The 21,281-nt window shown below is 53.1% G+C and overlaps 1 long non-coding RNA gene across 1 annotated transcript; it reads right to left on the reverse strand.

The window, feature by feature from the left end:
* Positions 1-266: 266 nt before the first annotated feature.
* On the reverse strand, positions 267-1,491 carry LOC132244202 (uncharacterized). Its single transcript, XR_009455772.1, has 3 exons — positions 1,262-1,491; positions 1,015-1,170; positions 267-842 (listed from the first exon to the last, which is right to left on the reverse strand). It is a non-coding gene; the product is annotated as an uncharacterized LOC132244202 (long non-coding RNA).
* Positions 1,492-21,281: the final 19,790 nt, after the last annotated feature.

Below are 21,281 nucleotides of genomic sequence, written 5' to 3' on the forward strand. Positions count from 1 at the left end.
TACCGCCTCTTTAGCTTTTATGGTCTCCGAGAGCTGCCTCAGGAGCCCCGAATCTATTTCTTCCCCTTGATGTGGGGGTCTGTAGCAGACCCCTACCACCAAATCCCTTTCTCCTTGCCCCCCATGTAGCCTAACCCACAATCCTTCTACTTCCTCATCCTTGGATTCCGTCTTGATGAGGGTCGATGTATATTGCTCATTGACATAGAGCGCAACCCCCCCCCCCTTTCTTCCCCACCTTGTCCTTTCTGTACAATCTATAACCCTCAATATGTACCGCCCAGTCGTGGGATGAATCCCACCAGGTCTCTGTTAGCCCCACTAAGTCATAGGTGTTTTGTGCAAGCAGGAGCGCTAGTTCATCCTGCTTGTTCCCCATGTTCCTAGCATTAGTATATAGGCACTTGAGCCCTGCCACTGGTGCCTTTGCTGCCCCCCCACTTCAAGTCCCAAGGGGCCCATTGTTTCTTACCTTCTCGTTTCTTACCTGTGTCATAGTGCTGGCCGCCCCATGGCTTTCAGGTTCCCAATGTTCTCCTTCTTCAGGCTGGGCTGTCCTTGTGGGTGCCACATGGTTTGGTGGTCCACAGCTTCCCCTGCCCTCATCTTCCCCTCCCCCCGACGAGCCTAGTTTAAAGCCTGCCGGAGGAGATCTGCCAACCTAGAAGAAAACACACGCTTACCTTTGGGGGACAGGTGAAGCCCATCCCAGCTGAGCATGTCCCTCGTCGTGATGTGTGGGTCGTTGTCTAGGAAACCGAAGCCTGCCTCGAGACACCATTGCCAAAGCCACCAGTTGGTCTCTCTGATGCAGTTCTCCTGCCGTCTTCCTCGTCCGGTCACTGGTAGGATGGAAGAGAAAACCACCTGTGCACCGAACTCCTTCAGCACACCGCCCAGAGCACAGTAGTCCGCCATCAGGTGATCGGGGGTTCTCCTGGCCGCATCATTAGTACCCACATGGACTAGGACCATGGGGTAGTAATCGGTGGGCTTGATCCTGGCCTGGATTACCTCCGTCACATCCCGAATCTTTGCTCCGGGCAGGCAGTAGACCTCTCGTGTTGAGGGGTCCTGGCGACAGATGGGCCCTTCCATGCCTCTCAGGATGGAGTCGCCTATGACGGGCACTTGTTGCCTCCTCCTCTGGGTTCGCTTGGATCTCTTGACCTGTTCGGACCGTGAAGAACGTGGTGTTTCTTCCTGCCCAAGGGTTTCCTCCTCCCCTTCCATCTCCTGCAGGGTCTCCTGGGCCCCGTACCTGTTCTCCAGTCGGACTGGAGAAGCTGGTACCGGTTTGCTGCGAGCTGCTCCGGTCCTGGCTGTGACCGTCTGCCACTCTGCTGTGGAGGGCACTCCCTGGGGTGCTTCTTCCTTGGATGCCTGGGCCTGCAGGGAAAGGAAATAACCATCAATTTCATCCTCCGCCTCCCTGATCCCCCTCAGCCTGCTAACCTCCTCCCGGAGCTCCCTCACCTGCACCTCCAGAGCCCTAAGACGGGCTCCTGCCGGACACGTGTGGGGGCCCCCAATCTCTGCCCCCCCCGGCCCTGCTGGGGATCCCCCGCAGGCCAGGAGGTAGGGGGACATCAGCTCCCCCATGGGCTCGGTCTGGGTGGAGGCCTCAGACCTGCCCCGGGTAGCCTTGTCCCCCTGGGCAGAGGCCCTAGCAGCACTCCTCGCAGACACCATTCTACAAGCTGCTGTTTGTAGATCTGTGTGGTGTCTACGCCCTACCCCTACAGGAGTCTCCCTCCTGACCCTTCCTGCCCGCCCTCCGACGCGAACGTCCGCGCAAACGCCGGCGTGCTCTTACAGAGCGTGCCTGTTTGCGCGCTCTGTTCGCGCCGCACGGCTCGGGAGCGCGGCTCCCTACCGGCTCAGCTATATGGGACCTGGGGGGCTTCCCCTCCGGATCCGGCTCAGCTGTGCCGGGTCCCTCCGCCCCACTTACCTTCGGGGGATCAGCTGCTGCTGCCCCCGCTGCTGATTCCTCTGCTGCTGCTGCTGTTGCTGCCACTGCCTCCGGTCAGTCAGTTGGTACAAGGGGCACACGTGCGTGCGGGACACACGTGTGCTGACTCCTCTCCTTCCCGCTGCTGGTTCCCGAGTGCTGGGAACTACGTCACCCCGCGGCTTTAAAGCCTGCGGTTTGAATTTCCCGCCCCGCTCCAACAACCAATCAGGCGCCCTGGTCTATCCGGAAGTGCCTGCCGGCAGTTCCGCCCCCTACGCTCCCCCGCTGGGGGGGATCCGCTGCCGCCGATCTTGGCTGCCCAGTCCAGAGGCTGCTATCTCACGTGGGTCTTGCGTAGCGCATGACAGCTGTCAGTCACAGTCACTGGGGGTTCCCCCCCGACGGTGCAGTTTTGGGAGTCCACCCTTGACTTGATTGACATAATGGCCGTGTCCTTGCAGGTTTCAGGTGGCTGGATTACTTTATAATGGCTTGTAGAGTTTTGTAATGGTAAATTCCTCTGGCTAGCCTATTGTCAATTAACAGCCAGAGGCTCTTGCTTTCTCGTTCATTTATCTACCGACTCATATATACTCCATTCACTTAGGGGACCACCCCAATATAGCAATACAAGTCCAGTCATTACAATTCCAATGTATTCTTATAATAATCATTTTAGTAATGCAAGGTATGACTTACTCTAAGGAATACATTCATTAAAAGTTAAAAGATATAAAATATAAAATACAGAATACCAGGACACAGATGAGACAGATGAAATATAAAAACACACTGGTGTGTGGGCCGGGAGCGGTCCGAGGTCTTCGGGGGCGCACGGCAGGCTGTGGCCAGCAGCCCTGGCACGTGGGTCAGGGAATTCGGCACGACGAACTAGAATTAGGCACGGACGCGTAGAGGTTGATTAAAGATTATTCTACTTACACTGTAGATGGTCGCGGTGCAGGCAGGAAAACGTGCTTGCATTGCAGTTACAGGCAGACATGTGGAGTTTGCTAGGCTCCACCGAAGACACACAAACGGAGTTTGCTAGGCTCCGCAACACGAACTCGAACAAGACCCGCAGAAAACTCGAGCCTCTTGTTAACAAACCTGAAAGAGCTATGGATACACACACACGGAGTTTGCTAGGCTCCGTGGAACGAGCGCGCAGGTTAGGGGTTCGTCGAGGGATAGCATTCGGTGACGGGGGAGAGACTAGAGGTTGATCAGGCCCCTATATCCTCCTTTAAGGCACACGCGCGGAGTTTGTTAGGCTCCGCAGCACGCTTAGAGTTCTTCACGAGATGGATGTGAAGTCCTCCTCTTCCTCCAACTTGGGCGGAAACCGCTCAAGCCTCTTATACGGCTAGCAAGCCAATCGCTAGCCACCATGTGGGAATAATTTAGAAACAGCCAATAGTGGGACACTAATTTGCATACGTGTGGCGGGAACACCTTTGCACTGGGGTTTTCTCTATGCAACTGAGAAAGCACCGTGCAAAGAAAGCTCCATGTGGCGGGAAATAATTCTGCAGTGCCGAAGCACACACAAAATCATACCCATTGGGTCATGACAAAAGGGACTAAAGAGGGGTGCAGGACTGGAGGGGTTTGGTCCCTGGTACAAGGTAGGAACTGGTGAAAGGCAGGAACCCTGTGTCCCGTCTCCCCTGGGCCCCATTCATGGTACCAGCTAACTGGTGGGAGTTTGTACATCTCCTCTGGGCTGCTGCTCTCCCTGCCATCGCTTCATCAGCACAAGGAATTTCTCCCTTTAACAGATATCTCCCAGCCCCTGCTGTCTGCCCAGGGGAGAGTTGTGTGTGTCCCCACCACCCTGATCTCTCTGTAGCTGCCTGACCTTGTGCCCAGTGCAAGTGCCCCCAGGAGAGGAGCTGGATAGAGAATGGGGATTCCCCCAGGTCTAGCTGGCCCTGTGCACCCAGCTGGCCATGCAGAGCACCAAGATGGTCAAAGCCACTTGCAGTACAGGGTCTGCACACACATGCACAATCCAATTGTATTAATTTCTGCAGTGCAAGTCATAGCTGGTGAAGCTGTAGTTAGCAGTGAGGAAAAGGCAGAACTATTGGGTAGCTCCTTTTGTGGTGCGTTTATTGGAACCAGGAAGAAGGATGTATCCATCCTGTACGCTGTTGTGGATGGAAAAAGCAAGCTGTGAGCAAGTAACAAAGGAGGATGTGAAATATCTGCTAAAATGCAAATATTTGAGTCAGGAGGCCAAGATCAAGACAGCAGAAGGTCTGAAAGGACCTGGCTGAGGGGTTCTCAAAAAGACACTTTTATTAAAGTTTCCTTAGTCTTGAAAACTTGGAGAAATGTCCTGGTCATGACAGGTCTTCAGTCTTCAAGAAGGGTCAGAAGGATGGCACTGGGAACTGTAAATCCATAGTTTAAGAGCCATGCTGTGTAAGCTGGAAGAGGTGGTTCAGGAGTATCAATAGACTGAGGATTAAAGACCTTAACTAAACTCCTTGAACTTGCCAAGGGTGAGCAAAATACATCCTGTGGGCCAGATCCGACTCATGAAGGGACTTTGTCCAGCCTGTAGTGGGTCCTTCAGTGTTGCTTGGTCCAGGCACCATCTGCCACATGGCATGTCCCACACTGCTGGGCACACACCATGTCCCACACTCTTGGGGTTAAGGCAGCTCCATGGGTGGACTCCATTTCCCAGCAGTGGCAACTACTTCTGGCTGCCACCACCAGTGGCGCCAGCCCCATGGAAAACAGACAGGACCCACACAGGCAGGGAACAGCCTAGCCCAGCCCATGTTGGGGGTCAGGGTCCCTCCAGCATGCTCTCTGGACCCCTGCACATGTTCTGGACCCATCCACCCCAGCTATAATGAGCAGCGGTGGCAGCAGGAGAAAAAAGTGGGACCTGGAGCCCACTCCAGGGCTGCTCCCCCCTACTGCCAATGTTGCCACCACCAGTACCAGCACTGGATGACCCCCAAGTCCCTGCATCCAGGGGGGCAGTGGGGAGAAGCCACTGGGCAGCCCGCACAACCATGCCATCCCACCAATGCCCATACAACCTCCCCAATCACCCATGGCCCTATTCCACATAGAGAAGTTTCTTAAAGTGTTGTGGCTGTGTGTGGAGGCAGGGTGCTGTCCTGGCCTATGGCCAATTCCCCAAAAATGCCCATTTTTCCCTTGGGCCCAAATAATTGCCCACCCCATACTAACTGATACGCTGGTCATGTAAAGAGGCCATTGAGCTTTGGGGCTGAAACTGCCCAGATCTATTAGGTCAAGGTGGGAAGGACCAGAAACTTCCCTATGGCTTAGGGGCCATCCCTGACACTGCTGCTGTAGGAGAACTATTGTGGAAGATAGATGCCCATCACAAAATTATGAGGCCACCTGTGTTAAAGCAATGAGTCCGGAGATCCCTTAACATAAGCCTCATACAAACTTCTTCTGGGTCCACACCTTCCCTCTGCTAGACAGAGTGGGGGGAGAGGAACCTTTGTTAGTCAAACCTTCATTTTTCCAGAATGCTTCATACTCATACTTAAGCAAAAGTTGAAAGAACATGAACCATGGTCCTTTTCCCTTCAGGCACAGTTATTTGCATTATATATCCCCCTTGGGTGCTGTCTATGGGAAGATATCAGAGAAAATGGGACCTATCAATGCACTTATAAATGCCCAGGACACATGCATTCTTTATTGGGGTCTGGTGCGTACAACGACTGTGAACTTTCTTTCTGTAATACTTTCCCAGAATTCACTGCAGGCTCTGCTTCAGGCTTTCTGTTCTCAGTCTCCAATGTGAATGAATGCTCATCTGGGTCCATCTCGGATGCACGTGAGACCTAGGGCAGTTGTGTCATTCTTGTCACCCTGATCTGGAGGGTTTTAGGTGTGTCTCCCACTGCATCTTAATCAGGTTTTTTTGGGGGTCGGGGTGGGGGGATTCTTTGAGAGTCAGACAGACTGTGTCCTGTGCCAGGGTTCCCAAGAACACAGAGCTGAGACGTAACAATGCTCCCAACTGGAAGCTCTCCTTCTCCGGTTGATGTAGCTAATAGGCATGTTGGTCCAAACCCATTCATTAGTCTCCCAGCAGATGTAGTTCCCCTCCACCCCTTTTCTCCACACCCCAAACTTCATGGTTGGTGTCAGATTAAGCTGGCTGAGTAGAGGACTCACTGAGATTTGCAACTGAGACTGCAGAGTCCAAAGGAGGATGAAATGCAACAGAAACAGAAAGCTTGGCATGATATCAAGATCATGCCTTGCCGTTATAAGAACAGGACTGGCAGAGAAGTTCCCATCATTACAGAGAAAGTGGGAAACCCCCTAGCAGTCACAGGAGCTGTTCTGGAGTCCCGGCACAACGGCATCAACAAAACCACACGCAGGTCTATCAGGGGGTCGCAGGCAGGGTGATCGAGGCAGCTGAAGCCTTACATAAATCATGAGGCTGACAGGCCAATCTTAGATGTAGGTGCCTGAAAGGTAGTTTCTCAGAGCATCCATCAGGGCAGGGAGTTGAGCTGCAGGGATGAAGGGCTTTCTATCCCCATCTTCTAAGCCTGCAGGATACAGAGAATCAGTCCAATGTGAAAAATAGGCATCCGCTCTGCGCCCAACCCCTCTGCAAAGAACTGGGCTCCAGGGAAGGCCAAGTCACTACTGCATTTGGGAGGGCTCTTATATGGAAGTAGCGCCCCCCTTGACAGGAATCAGCAGTGTGGTCTCAGGATCTGGAGTTTAAGCTTCATGCCAAAGTCCCTACGGTATAAGAGGCATGGAAATGGGGTCTGCAACAGAGTCCATGGGTCTTGAAGAGCCAGCGCCCACTACCCCAAAGCTTCCTCAATGAGATGTGACAGGAATTAATTCACTTAAATTGCAACAGAGGAGACTTAAAGTGAGGACAAAGAGGTTCATAACTGGGTGGCTCAGCCTTGGGACAGGTTACTGGAGAATTTCTGGGCAGGTCAGACACACACTTGTCCGGGATAGTTTAGAAAGGGATGAACAGAGGCTTATACTAGATGCCACTCTTTCAAGCCAGGTTTTCCCAAGGGCACTGGCAGATGTTACATCTCTCCTGTGATTAACGTGTTAATTGAGTGATACATTATAACATGACACATGTTCAAGCTATTTACCAGCTAATGACAACCTGAAAAATGGTGATCCCGCCTCAGAGATGTTACTTGTAAAAGGTAGAACTTGTTGCAGCGAGTCTGTATCCAGCTTGTGTGCAGTGCTGCTAAGTGTCTTCTCCAACTCTGCCCAGTGGAGCCTACCAGAGATTGATGATACTGTCCAGAGCTGACAGCTCATTGGCCCAGACGGGAGTAACTTGCAGGCAAAGCATTGAAGAGGAAGCAATTCTCAGAAAAGGCCCATATTCCTGGAGCGGGGCAGGGGGTGACACTTGTGCTCAGTGGTGCAGACTTCCCCCCTGAGCAGCAGCACAAGCTCAGCCGTGACAGGGGGTTGGGAGTGCAGAGCAGTGGGAGAGGGTCTGAAACCCCTGGGTCTATAATATGGGTTTCTCCTCGCCCTGAAATACCTGAGGGGCAGGGAACTGGAGTGATGACTGAGCTGTAGTTAGACCAGAGCTTTCCAGTCCCCGGACTCTAGACTGGAGGTGCCCCAGGAATGGATCTAGAGGGTGTCAGGGCCTAATCCTCCTGCAAAGGCTTTGGCAGGGGGACATAGTTTAATGGAGATGTGAGCAGAAGGCCCCAGCTTGTGACCATTCTGACCAGGGGCCTGCCAATCTGAACTGGAGGGGATAATCCTTCCTGGCCCCAAAGCTAATGATCAGCGTCACGCTGAACATGAGACCCAGACCCTCCTTCCTGTCATCAAACAAGGGGATTCTCCACACCCGCTCAGAGCACCGACCCACCTTGTCCCATGTCCAGCCATGGCCAATCTACTGATGTTTCAGAGGGAAAAGTCTGCCCAGCATTTTCTACACCACCAGAAATCTCCCTCCTGCTCCCTGCAGCTGGATAGCTGGTGCCCTGCATCTCGAGAGTAGACTGTAGTTATTTCACAGCTGACCTGCAGTGATGAGGGCAGTCCAATGCTCCGCACAGGAGGAAGACGAGGGAATGAATGAGCAGTGGGGTTACATGTCACAGACTCCCAAGGCCAAGAGAACTGTAACAGCACCCAGCCTCCAAAGAGCAGAGTTTCTCCCAGACACTGCAGTAGAGCAGGCCATTGAGGGGCATGCACAATGTCATGATAAAGCTTTCACACCACAATTGAAAAGTCACAAGCACAAGGCAAGAAAGGGCCTTCTGAAGTCCTCTTCCTTTGACTTCAGGGCATAGGAAAGACATGTGATCCCCTGCATAAACACAGGATGAAACTGGATATGCACAAGTATAAAAAGACTCCAAGCCACAGCGAGTCCACCCCACCCTGGTAACGCCATTCCAGTGATTAATCACTTGCTGCTAGGGAAGTGGGTCTGTTGTCAAAACTGAACTTACATGACTGCAATTTCGAGCTGGTGCCTCTGTTTATGCAGGTGTGAACAAGGGCAAAAGGGCTCCCCTTTGCTACTTGTGAGTAGCTGCACCCAGGGATAGAAGCCCCTCTCCTCAAGCTAGGGAGATTGAGCTCCTGACACCCCTGGATTGCGACATTGGTTTTCCAGCCCCCTGGTTATTTCTGTGTCCCTCTGGTATGTGTGCATCTTCTTGAAGCTTAGAATTGGATGCAGTGTCCTAAGCATGGTCCTACCAGTGCTGGGCACAGAGGTGAGATCCTTCACCTCCACCCCCGCCCCTCATCCCCACAGTCCTGGCTCCCCATTTCAGCCATTGAACACTAGATTAAAAACCTGGGTGACCTTGGGACCTTCTCCAAGTCATTGTAAGCAGCAAGTGTTGCCACCCAGAAGGAGCCACCCATTGCTGTGCCCCCTGCAACTCCAACATCTCAAGCTCAGTCCTGTTTCAAGGTAGCCATAATTATATCACTGGCATACCTCACACATGCATCAATCTTGTCAAGCAACTTCCCACTTGGTTGGTATGTAGCATAACAGACCCTGAAGCATCCCCTGAGCCAACAGACCAGAAGTTCAGCATGGTCAGATACTCAGGAGCATCCCACACAATCCACGTGATGATTGACATGCCAAAGAGCTACAGAGTGAGATTTCAGGACACTGGATTATGGGAGCGCATCAGACATCAGGTGGGGATTAGCCAAGGGAAGGAGCTGTCTCCCAAATAGATCCCTCCACACCACAGTCAGCCCCTGGGCTCAGAAGAAAAGCATCCTGGGTGTGGAGATGCCCATGGGCATGAGGTGGGACTTCCTGCCACTGTCCCCAGTCACATTTTTTTATCAATAGAAAAGGTAATTTTGCAGTCACAGGGTGCATCTACATATAAGACTTTGCTTTGCACTAGACTAATCTAATGCAGGGGTAGGCAATGTTTTGTGGCCGGAGTGCTGAAAAAGCCACAATGATGACCTTGGAAGTTGTCAGTGCCAGCATGCCAGATAAACAAAATTGGGGGGGGGGGGGGACAACATGGCAGGGTGCACTGCATATTAGTATAGTTAATAATTATAAATGTTGCCATTGTCATTGTGTATTCCTTTTTTGTTGAGCATGTTGCAATGAGAGACAGAAAAAAGAGACAAATAAGAGAAAGAGGAGAGACAGAAAGAAAAAGGAGAGCAGAGAGAGAACCAGACACACGCGCACAGAGAACCATGTGCACAGACACAGAGAACCAGAGCACACCCACAACAGACACATGCACACACACATCCAGAACCAGACACATGTGTGCACACAGACACACAGAACCAGATGCATGGGTACATGGAGCTGGGCTCCTGGGCTGCTGGACAAAGTCTGACCTAACAGTGCCCTGGTCCCACCAGAGCCCCTGTGCTTCTCCAGGGAGTCAGCCCCCAGGCTGCAGCCAGCCCAGAGCCTTCCCATTAGCCCAACCACCCACCCACCCCGCACAGCTAAGCCCGCAAAAGGCATGGTGCTCCTGGCAAGGGGCAATGCCAGCCTCATCCTTCGGGGGGGAGGGGGGGGGGGGGGACTGGGGCTGGACTCAGAGTGGGTGGGAGTCAGGTGGGCTCAGCTGCAAGCCCTGCTGCAAGCAGCCTGGGCTCCGTGGTTGGCAGCAGCTACCAGAGCCTGGGCCGGCTGCAGTTGGGAGGCTTCAAACTGCTGCTCCAGGCTCCGACATCAGCTCCATATCAGCGAGTGCGTGCGCACCTCGGAGCAGACGGTAGGGATTGGGCCTGAGGCAGCACAGCCCTCTTGCTCTCCAATCTGAGGTGCACGTGCAGTCACTGCCAGCATGGAGCTGATTGATGCCAGGGCTGTGGAGCCTGCTGCAGCTGCCCAGAGCGCAGGCTGGCTACTAACAGCTGCGCCAGGCTCCAGAGCCCAGTCATCAGATCTGTGTCGGCAGTGGGGGAGAGGCCAGGGTTGCACTGCCTCATGCCCCTCTCCCACAGTCCCCTCCAAGACGCACATGCACCAGGTGGTATGGAGCTAATGCCGGAGCCTGGAGGTCCCAGCTGCAACCGGCCCAGGCTCTGGGTAGCTGCTGCCAACCCCAGAGCCTGGTTTGCTTGCAGCAGGTCTTGCAGCCACCCAGCCACCTGCTGGGAGCAGCCCAGGCTTGGTGGCTGGCAGCAGCTGCCTAGAGCCCCGGCTGGTGGTGGCGTGCTGAGAAAAATGGCCTCACTTGCCGGGCTCAGCACACGTGCCAGGGGTTGCTGACCCTTGATCTAATGCATATTAAAGCATCACTGTCTCCATGTGTGTAGCAATTACTGCATAGCAGAGTAGTTTAATGCACCAGTAGATACAGGTACTAGAAAATGGCACTTTAAATTAAGGCGCCAAAGTGCACATGTAGACGTTGACTCAGAGCAGATTGCAATGAATCAGCCCAGGCAGCAGGGTGGCACAGGTTAGTCCTAAGCTCCGAGGGGTGGATGGGGAGCTGGACAGAAGGACTGGAGCTGTTCTGGGGAGTGGGTGGGGAGCTGTTCCCACCTCCTCCTGGCACCCAGGCTTTACCACCCCCAACACACCGTCCTCTGCCAGCCTGGGGCTGCTCCAAGTGTCCCCTGCCAACCCTGGTCTGGCACCCAGGACAGTCTGGACCTCCCCACAGCTGCTTTTGGGGAGGGGAGGGGAGGGCAGGCAGGAGCAGCCCTGAACTGAACAGCTGTAGATTCACATTCGGACGTGTGCCTGGGCGCAATTTAAACACACCTAAATTTCTTGTACAGAAAAGTCAAGCACATTAATTGCACATGCTGACGTACCCACAGGGAAGCTTTCTCTGTGTCCTAGGGGCATCGGCAGATGCAAAAACTTTATCTATGTCAAATACTAGGGAAACAAGGGGTTATGATGTAACTGTTGTAACCTGGGCGTGATCCCATGGAGGTAAGACCACAGTGAAACAATTGCAACATTAACCCCCATTTCATGCAAGGTTGAAGTTCACCAGTTTGGCTGTGCCTGCATTAGCACAGGATTGTGTGTTACCTTGTCACAGCCAATGCATGCTCCAGAGCAGGCACTCCTGTTCCTTTTTTAGATACCCCTCTCCCCCATCGTCTAGGCTAGGGGTCAGATCCAGAACCAAGTCAGTCTTCTGTGCAGTGAAGGTACTTAGATGCCAGCTGAGAAGCGTCAGGAGCAGGGAACCAGGAGCTACATCTGCTGGGAACTGATGACCAGATGTTTCCCTGGGATCTCTTGATCATATTTTTAACAACATTTGCAGCACGAGGTTGCTGGGCACTGTGGTACTCCTGCTTTCCCTGGGGCAGGGGCAGGGGCAGGGGCAGGGGCAGGTATGATATCTTGTGTTGTGTCAAGGCTGACTGTACTTTTGCCAAAAGCTTGGACAATGGATTTGTCTGAGATGGTTTGGATAGGGTCGATCCTGTCTCAGGCAGGGGGCTGGACTAGATGGCCTCTGGAGGTCCCTTCCAGCCTGACTTCTCTATGTTTGCATGATGAGAGAGTCTTTATGAGGACTCAAGAACCTGGCTTAGTTAAAGATACCGATTAGGACTTGAGAGACCAATGCCAGTCACACAGGCTTAAAACCAATGCATTACCAACCCAGACAGAGCGGTTTATTGTGGGGGATGAAGCAGCAACTGGACTGACCCTACATCTCAGTGGATACATAACATCTTCCTTACAGCTTATGGATTTATAATTACAGAGCTGCTGGCCTTCATCTCTGATAACTCATGGTGATTGGAAGATGTCCCAGATAATTGGAAAAGCGTAAAGATAGTGCCCATATTTAAGAAAAAGAAAAAGGAGGGTCCAGGGAAATACAGACCTGGCAGCCTCACCTCAGCCCCTGGAAAAATCATGGAGCAGATCCTCAAGGACTCTACAAGGAGGAAGAGTTGGAAGTCCTTTCACAGGCATTGCACTGGGATGTGACTAGCAAATTGTCTGTGAAGAATGACTGGGGTTGGGGACAGGGACAGAGGCCCATGTCTATATCCCCACCCTGCTGTTTTAGGTCCGGGTCCACCTCCCCACCCTCCATGACTTCGGTCTGGGTCAGGCTCCACTCCACCCCACCACTGTTTTGGGTCCCGGTCTGGATTCCCCCCTCCCCACCTCTGCCTCGCATCCAGACCTGATTCCCCCAACCCCCAGGTGCTTCAGGTCCAGGTCCAGCTTCCTCCCCTGTCCTCACTCTCCCCACCCCACCACTTCGGGTCTGGGTCTGGCTTCCCCCCTCCCCCCAACCCCCACTTCCCCCTGCCTGTTTGGGTTGAATACCACTCCCCCTCCCCTGTTACCCCTGCGTTGGCTCCAGTCCCACTCCTCCCCTCTCTTCCACTACTTCGGGTCTGGTCCTCCCCCTGCCGCCACCACTTTGGGTCTGATGCCTCTCCCCTCCCACCCTGCCCTCCAGGTCTGCCTGACCCCCATCCACCTGCCTCCCCTCCCCACTCCCCACCCTCCCTGTGCACCACCTCTCCCAAGGCATGGTGCGGCATGACAGTCGTGGTGGGCCAGGCCCCAGCCTGCTCCCCCCAGCCCCACACCTACCTCCATCCCTGCCCACTGCCTCCCTCTCCCTGCCGGCTATTCTGGCGGGTGGTAGGGCTGGGCAGCAGTGGGGGCTGCCACCATCATCCCCCCCTGCACCCTCAGGCAGGGAGACGAGAGGGCAAAACCTAGTTGCTTGGATGGCCATGGCTTGTTCACCCACGCAGCCCGGGCTGCCCAGCCAATCAATGCCCATCCTCCTGGCAGCACATGTGAAGTTGGCCTGGATCAATATCGACAGACAGACAGACAGACAGACAGACAGACAGACAGACAGACAGACAGACTAAGCCTTTTATTATATTAGAATTGAAATAACAGAGACCTGGTGGGAGCTCGCACGACTGGAGCACTGTCATGCATGGGTACAAACTGTCCAGGGAGGGCAGGCAGGGGAGAAGAGGAGGAGGGGTTGCACTGTGTGTAAAGGAGCCTGATAATTGCTCAGAGATCCAGCACAAAGCTGGAGACAGGCCTGTTGAGAGTCCCTGGGTTAGGGCTAGAGGGGCGAGCAATAAGGGTGATGTCGCGGTGGGGGTCTGCAGGACCTCCAGACCAGGAGGAAGTGGTGGTTGAAGCTTTCTTCAAACAGCTAGCAGTAGTTTCCCAGTCACAGGCTCTAGTTCTCATGGGGGACTTCAATCACCAGGACATCTGCTGGGAGGGCAACAAAGCAATGCCCAGGAAACCTAGGAAGTTTCTGAAGAGTGCTGGCAACAACTTCCTGATGGAAGTGATAGAGCGGCCAACTAGGGGTCTTGCTCTTCTTGTCCTGCTGCTCACGACCAGGGAAGAATTGGTGGGGAATGTAGTAGTGGATGGCAACTTGGGCAGCAGTGACCATGAGACAAATGAGTTCAGGATCCTATGGAAAGGAAGGATGGAGAGCAGCAGAGTAAGGACCCTGGACTTCAGAAAAGCAGACTTCAACTCACTCAGGGAACTCATAGGCAGGATCTCCTGGGAAGCCAGACCAAGGAGAAGAGGAGTCCAGGAGAGCTGGCTGTACTTTACAGAAACCTGACTGAGATTGCAGGAACAATCCATCGTGATGCACAGGAAGACTAGCAAGTACGGCAGAAGAGCAGCTTAACTAAATCACAACAAGGAAGCTTATTGGAAGTGGGACATTGGGAGTTGTAGCCATCAAGGGATGTGAAGGGCAACAAGAAGGGTTTCTACAGGTCTGTTGGCAGCAAGAGGAGGATCAGGGAAAGTGTGGGTCTCTTACTGAATGAGGGAAGCAATGTTAGCTACAAACGACCAACTCACAGGATCACCATAATTTCTAGTTTATTGTATGGGATGTGAAGTTACCAATAAAATCACAAATGCAAACTTTGAGTTATGAGGGGTACTGGCCAACTTAACACACACTGACACACACATACATACACTCATACACGCAATTGCTGCAATAGTAGTGTAGCACCAATGTTGGTTTATACCTATCCAGGGCGCTGGAGTCTGCTGTCGATGGTCAGCTTCCTCCAATGCAATGTCACCTCCAGAAAGGGGTCGCCTGCTTGTCCTTCTGTCCTGGTAGGTTGGGTGCTGGAGGAGAGGATGCCACTGAGGGTCACACTTCACTGCCTTTCATCCCTTTCTGGCAGACTACTGTGATCCCCCAGGATCAACTTGGCTGCCCAGTCCAGAGGCTGCTGTCCCACATGGGTCTTGCGTAGCGCATGACAGCTGTCAGTCACAGTCACTGGGGGTTACCCCCGCCCCGATGGTGCAGTTTTGGAAGTCGACTTGATTGACATAATGGCCGTGTTGTTGCAGGTTTCAGGTGTCTGGATTAGCTTAAAATGGCTTGTAGAGTAGAGTTTTGTAATGGTAAGTTCCTCTGGCTAGCCTATTGTCAATTAACAGCCAGAGGCTCTTGCTTTGTCATTCAATTATCTACTGACTCATATATACTCCATTCACTTAGGGGACCAGCCCAATATAGCAATACAAGTCCAGTGATTACAATTCCAGTGTATTCTTATAATAATAATGTTAGTAATACAAGGTATGACTTACTCTAATGAATACATTCATTAAAAGTTAAAAGATTTAAAACATAAAATACAGAATACCAGGCCACAGATGAGACAAAGGAAATATAAAAACACACAGTGAGAAATATATAAAAATGCCACGAGAGGTAGTGAGGATCAAAGGCCACTGGGGACAGTGAGTGAATTAGGTTAGATGCAGTCATGTAGACTGATTTAGCATAAAACTTTAGACAGATATGGGAAGTTTGCTTTGGGAAGTAGGTCTTAATCAAAGGGGGAACACGTTCACCAGGGTATATCTACAGTCATGTGTTCAATGCACCTTGGCTTTTCTCGTCTCTTATACACTTTCCTTTTAAGTGGATATTTCAGCTCTTTTGTTTTCCTTTGTGACACTGAGCTCAGTTGAGATGTAGCTGAAGTTTGTAGGGTTCTCCTACAGAAAGCCACTCCAGCTTTTTGGCTTGCTCCGAGCCTTGCCACAGCCATGCAATGAGTGTGCTAGGTCTCTGCCAATACTTAGAAGGAAAAAGAAATGCACAAAAGGTGGGGGAGGAGGGGAGGTGCAGGCAAGAAGGGGCTTCTGTTATATCAATGCCCAGAAGAGGAGTGTGCAAAGAGGGCTCCCTATTACAGTAATCTTTCAACAGAAGACGCAGAAAAGGCTGAAGTGCTCAATGCCATTTTTGCCATAATCTTCACAGGCAAGGTCAGCTCCCAGACAACTGCATTGGGCAGCACAGTTTGCAGAGGAGGTCAGCCGCCCTCAGTGGTGAAAGAAGAGGTTAGGCACAGCAACAGACAGAGGGAGACTCTGCGCTGCCAGGGGTTAAGACAAGACAGCCTTAGGGATGCATTAGGGGCTGGTGGTTTAGGCAGTGAGAAGTGGGTGGTGGTGGTCTCAGCAGCCCCAGGAGCAGGGCAGAGATGTAGCCAGACAAGTGTCATGCCCAGAAGAAGGGCAGAGACAGGAGACAGAGAAGGCTCAGGGTTGTGAGCAGGGTATGTTGAGTGGTAATGGCTGCGAGGGATGGGCATTAGGGGTGTACAAAACAGGCTGTATTCGATTCAGATTTGGAGTTGGCTCAAATTGGGGACAGTGATTTGATTCGTTGATTTGGATCACTGTCCCGATTCAATTTGGCCAAATCCAAATCTGAAGATTTGATGCTGGTTCAGAGAATCAGTGATTCAGCCATGGACACAGCTTTCAATGTTTTTTCTATCTACCTCAAGGTACCAGGCATGGCTCGTGAATGCTGAGATGCTGGGGTGGAGGGAGAGTCCTATGCGAACGTGGGGGAGTCCCCATTGAGCTCAGCAGCACACCCAGAAGTGGACCGGAAGCGCTTTTGGTCCATTTCCAGGTCCGCTGGGGACAGTGCTGGGCTGCACCCCCAAACTGTGTGCCCCCCCGGAGCCAGGAGGCATCTCAGTGACAAGAGGTTATCCATTTCTACTAAGTTTGGGATGTATCAAGTAATTGATTAACAACCAGGGAAAACACAAGGTTTTGAGGAATCGTCCTCCAGAGATTAAGGGAACCACTAAGGTAAAACAAGAGTAAATCAGGAGGAAACATCTAGCACATATGGAGAATGACTCTTCCTGCACAAAAACATTAACTTTTTGCAAAAGAAATATTTACCATACTAATTATTCAAGGACAGACATTTTATGCATCTACATACCAGACAACAGGAGCCTGCTTAAACTCATCATGAATACAGTAAGGAAAGCAGGAAGCAATATCTCATTGGTTTTTGTCAGACAGCCTGGCCACAAACTCACATCTTCTTGCACTATGCAGCTGTCATCAGTATTTTGTATTTTAACTTTTGTGAGTAGGCCCAGCTTAGCTTGAGTTTCACAGTCATCCATCACTGGGGTCTGACTGGAACTGGACCTCAAAGACAGGAAAGGACAAGTGTGCCCATTCCCCACCCTTCCTGTCAACACGGGGAGGGGCACTAACATGCAGTCTCAGGGGGTGCCAGGGGCAGGGCAGCTGGGGTGGGTGCCAGTGTACAGGTTCAGAGTTGCACTGAAGCAGGGAGCTGGTCATCTCCTCTCTGGCAGCTGGACGAGGGTCTTTCCCAACTCAAGCTTCTCCCTTGCTCTTGCCTGGGAAGGCAGGAGGAGAGTGCACAGTGTAAGTCCTTAGCACCATCACCCTGTAACCAGCTACAAAGGTGCCCCAGCCCCATGATTAGTGAAGGACTGGATGGGGACCCCTCCACATGGGACATTTCTGCAACTCTCTGGGTCCTGGGGTCCCCACCATGGGCATGGGAGACCCACTACCTCCAGCCTGTGAGTGATGGAGTGATGCCAGCAACTTGCAGCTGCAAGACAGGATGTGGCACATGGTCCAGTGACATGAGGGGCTGTGAGGGAGGGGTGATCCTCAGCTTGGGGGCTCATTGCCTGGTGCACAAGGAAGTGCTGTCCTGGGTCACAACTCCCAGCCCAGCCCTTGGGCTCTAGTTGGTATCTTCTGTGAAGGGCTCCCCTGGATCATAGCAGCCCCAGCACTACCCCTGTCATCTCCTTGGGCTTGGAGATGCCCCACGCTCCCCTATTACCATCCTTTGGGACACTCTCTGAGGAGCCCTCACACCTTCAGAGGAGTCCTTCAGCCCCAAACCCCTCTCCGCTGTCTCCTGTCTGAGCACTGAGAACAACCTGGGCTACGTCGCAGGTGCCAAATGCCTCAGTTCCACTGGACTCATTCAGGCCTTGGCAGCTCGTAGCAGAGGAAACATTGCCAGATTTGGGAACCACTCCCTTCATTATGTTCATGCTATAGCTCCCTTCCTCCACAGCAGAGGCAGCAGGGATTTCCCAAGTGCTTTGATCTCACAGTTAATGCACATGGTCAGTAAGGCACAAGCTCTGTAAGGCTGTCCAAGGCCAGGCAGAAATACAGGACTCCAGCCACAAGCGTGGGAAACAGCTGCCGGGCTGGACAGCACAGGCTGTGTTGTGAACATCTAGGGGCCTGGTTTGCCATTAGTAGACTCAACAAAACCTAACTTCAGATTTTCACCTCCATGTTACACCCCCCCCCCACTTGCATCGAGGGGGTGACGTCCTCAAAAGTCAGCTAAGAGCCCACAGAACAGGGCACCAGGAGCTGCCTCTGCTCAGGTCCCTGCTCCGCAGGTCCAGACGGCCTCTCCTGAGCTGTGGGCTGAGCCGCATGGGGGAGACTCAAGAAGTTCCTTGCATGAATGGTGCATGTCCCCGGTGGCTGGGGGCACGGCTGTGCTGGTGGCAGTGGGAGCGTGGTGGCAATAAGCTGGGAGCTACTGCAGATGCCACCAGGGATGCACTGCCACGTTCAGGGGTGCATGTGCACCCGTGTGCATCCCCTACGCATTGCCCCTGCTTCCTAGTGTGAAACATGGCAGGAATTGGTGGCCCCTCCACCCCCAGACCAGCCCCTGCCAGCGCTTCAATCATGGTGGATTTCTGATCGCCAATGTTTCCCCCTCCACTGCCCAACACAGACAAAAGGAATATAGTTCCCAGGGGGGCTGGGGCAGGGCAGGGAATGGGGGCCCCCACACCTGTCCTGCAGGTGCCCATCTTAGGGCCTTGGAGGGGCAGGTGAGGGAGCTCCAGGAGGAGGTTAGCAGGCTGAGGGGGATCAGACAAGCTGAGGACAAAATTAGTGGGTATCGCCTTTCCCTGCAGGGCCAAGCACCAAAGGGAGAAGCACCCCGGGAGATGCCCTCCACAGCAGAATGGCAGAAGGTTCCCTTCAGAGCCAGGGCTGGTCGCAGTGGTGCACTACCAGTTCCCCCAGTCCAGCTGGAGAACAGGTATGAGGCCCTGGCTACACTGGAGGAGGAGGAAGAAGGAGAGGAGGAAACCTCTGGAGAAGAGGCCACTCCACGCACTGAACAGACTGAAGGAGGCAAGCTGACCTGGAAGAAGAGACGCCGAGTGCTTGTTATAGGTGACTCCACCCTGAGAGGTACAGAGGGTCCCACCTGTCACCAGGATCCCTTGACATGCGAGGGCTCCTGTCTGCCCGCAGTGAGGATTCAGGATGTGATGGAGATGATCCCGGCCTTTATCCATCCCACTGATTACTACCCCATGGTACTAATTCCTGTGGGCACTAATGATGCGGCCAGGAGAAGCCCAGATCATCTGATGAAGGACTACCATGCACTGGGGGCAAGCTGAAGGAGACAGGGTCACAGGTGGTCTTCTCATCTGTCCTTCCAGTCAGTGGACGTGGACGACACCATGAGACCTGCGTCAGAGAGGTCAACTTGCGCCTTTGTGAACAGTGTCTCAAGGCGAGCTTCAGCTTCTTGGACCATGACCCATACTTCAAGACGAGAGACATGCTCGGGTGGGATGGGCTTCCCATCTCCCCAAAGGTAAGCGTGTGTTCTCTTTCAGGTTGGCTGATCTCTTCCAGCGGGCTTTAAACTAGGCTCTCTGGTGGAAGGGGAGGATGAGGTCGGAGGGAGCCCTGGACCACCAAACCAAGTGTCACCCACAAGAAGAGCCCAGCCAAGACTGACAATGAGCACAAGAAATACCCAGGTAAGAGACCCAGATAGTCCTGGGATTAGAGGGGCGGTGCATACACCTTCAGGAGGCCTTAAATGCCTATACACTAATGCTCATAGTATGGGGAACAAGCAGGAAGAATTTGCCCTCCTGCTAGCTGACGCCAACACAGACATAGTGGGGCTCACTGAAACATCGTGGGATCCAACACATGAGTGGGCGGTGAACATCAAGGGCTATAGGCTGTACAGGAGGGATAGAAGAGGGAGGAAAGGCAGGCGTGTGGCGCTCTACGTCAAACAACAATTCACATCCTCAGTGAGCAGCACTGGGTCAGAGGAGGGACACACCGAAGTGCTCTGGGTTAGAATACAAGGGGGTCGGGAGGAAAGGGACTTGATGGTGGGGGTCTGCTACAGACCTCCCAACCAGGGGGAAGAGCTGGACTGGGAATTCTCATGTCAGCTCACGGAGGCAGTTAAGTCAAAGAACGTGGTTATCATGGGTGACCTAAACTATCCAGACATTTGCTGGGAAGAGCAGTCAGCCAGGTCTGACCACTCACATAGGTTCCTTGCCATGTTACAGGACCTCTCCCTAACCCAGGAGGTGCACAGCCCCACCACGGGAAATGCCTTGTTAGACCTGGTCCCGGCCACAGGCAATGACCTGGTGAGGGGTCTGCGGGTGCTCGACCGCCTGGACAACAATGATCATCGCCTGCTGGCATTCACCATCCAGCACAGGGTGTTAAAGGCCTGCAGCAAGACAGCAACCCTGGACTTTAGGAGGGTGGATTTAATTGACCAAAGGAGACTAGTCACAGAGGCACTGAGGTCCCAGAGGGGTGGGGAATTGGGAGTCCAAGAAGAGTGGTCATTCCTGAAGGAGAAGGTCCTCCGAGCCCAAAGGGTGGCAATCCCAACACGGATCAAAGGGGGCAAGAGTGCTCAAAAGCCCTCATGGCTCACCAAAAGCATATGGGAATGTCTCCTAGCTAAAAGGGAGGCGTACACCCAGTGGCAGGGAGGGGCCATCACCAGGGAGGACTACACCTCGGTTGCTCGGGGCTGCAGCGGGGCGGTCAGGAAGGCCAAGGCGGAGATGGGACTGGGTCTAGCAGCCCGGATCAAGGACAACAAGAAATCCTTTTTTAAATATGAAGCGGGTAAAAAGAGGGTACTGGGTAATGTGGGGCCTCTGAATGACACGCTTGGGAATCTGGTGGTCACACCAGATAACAAAGCTAACTTATTTAACGATTTCTTTGCCTCCATTTTTCTGAGCAGGGACCAGGTCATCCCCACCACCGGGACCCCCAATGGCCCCAGGGGAGGCGCAGCCAGGCCCAGGGTCAGAGAGGACCTAGTCAGTCTCTCACCCCATTCTTGTTAAAAAATTAGGAGATTGTGGAGTCGACTCCTACACAGTCAGATGGGTCACAAAGATGTGGGGGGAGTGGGCATGCTAGAAGGGAGGAATAGGTTGCAATCAGACCTAGACAGGTTACAGGGGTGGGCAGATGAGAACAGGATGGGTTTCAACACTGACAAGTGCAAGGTGCTGCACCTGGGGAGGAAGACCCAGCAGCAGACCTACAGGCTGGGGAACTCCCTTCTCGTCAGTGCAGAGGCAGAAAAGGATCTTGGAGTCAGTATTGATGACAAAATGAGCATGGGCCGACAGT

The sequence above is a fragment of the Alligator mississippiensis genome, chromosome 11, assembly GCF_030867095.1.
Source record: "Alligator mississippiensis isolate rAllMis1 chromosome 11, rAllMis1, whole genome shotgun sequence".
Classification (NCBI taxonomy): Eukaryota; Metazoa; Chordata; order Crocodylia; family Alligatoridae; genus Alligator; species Alligator mississippiensis.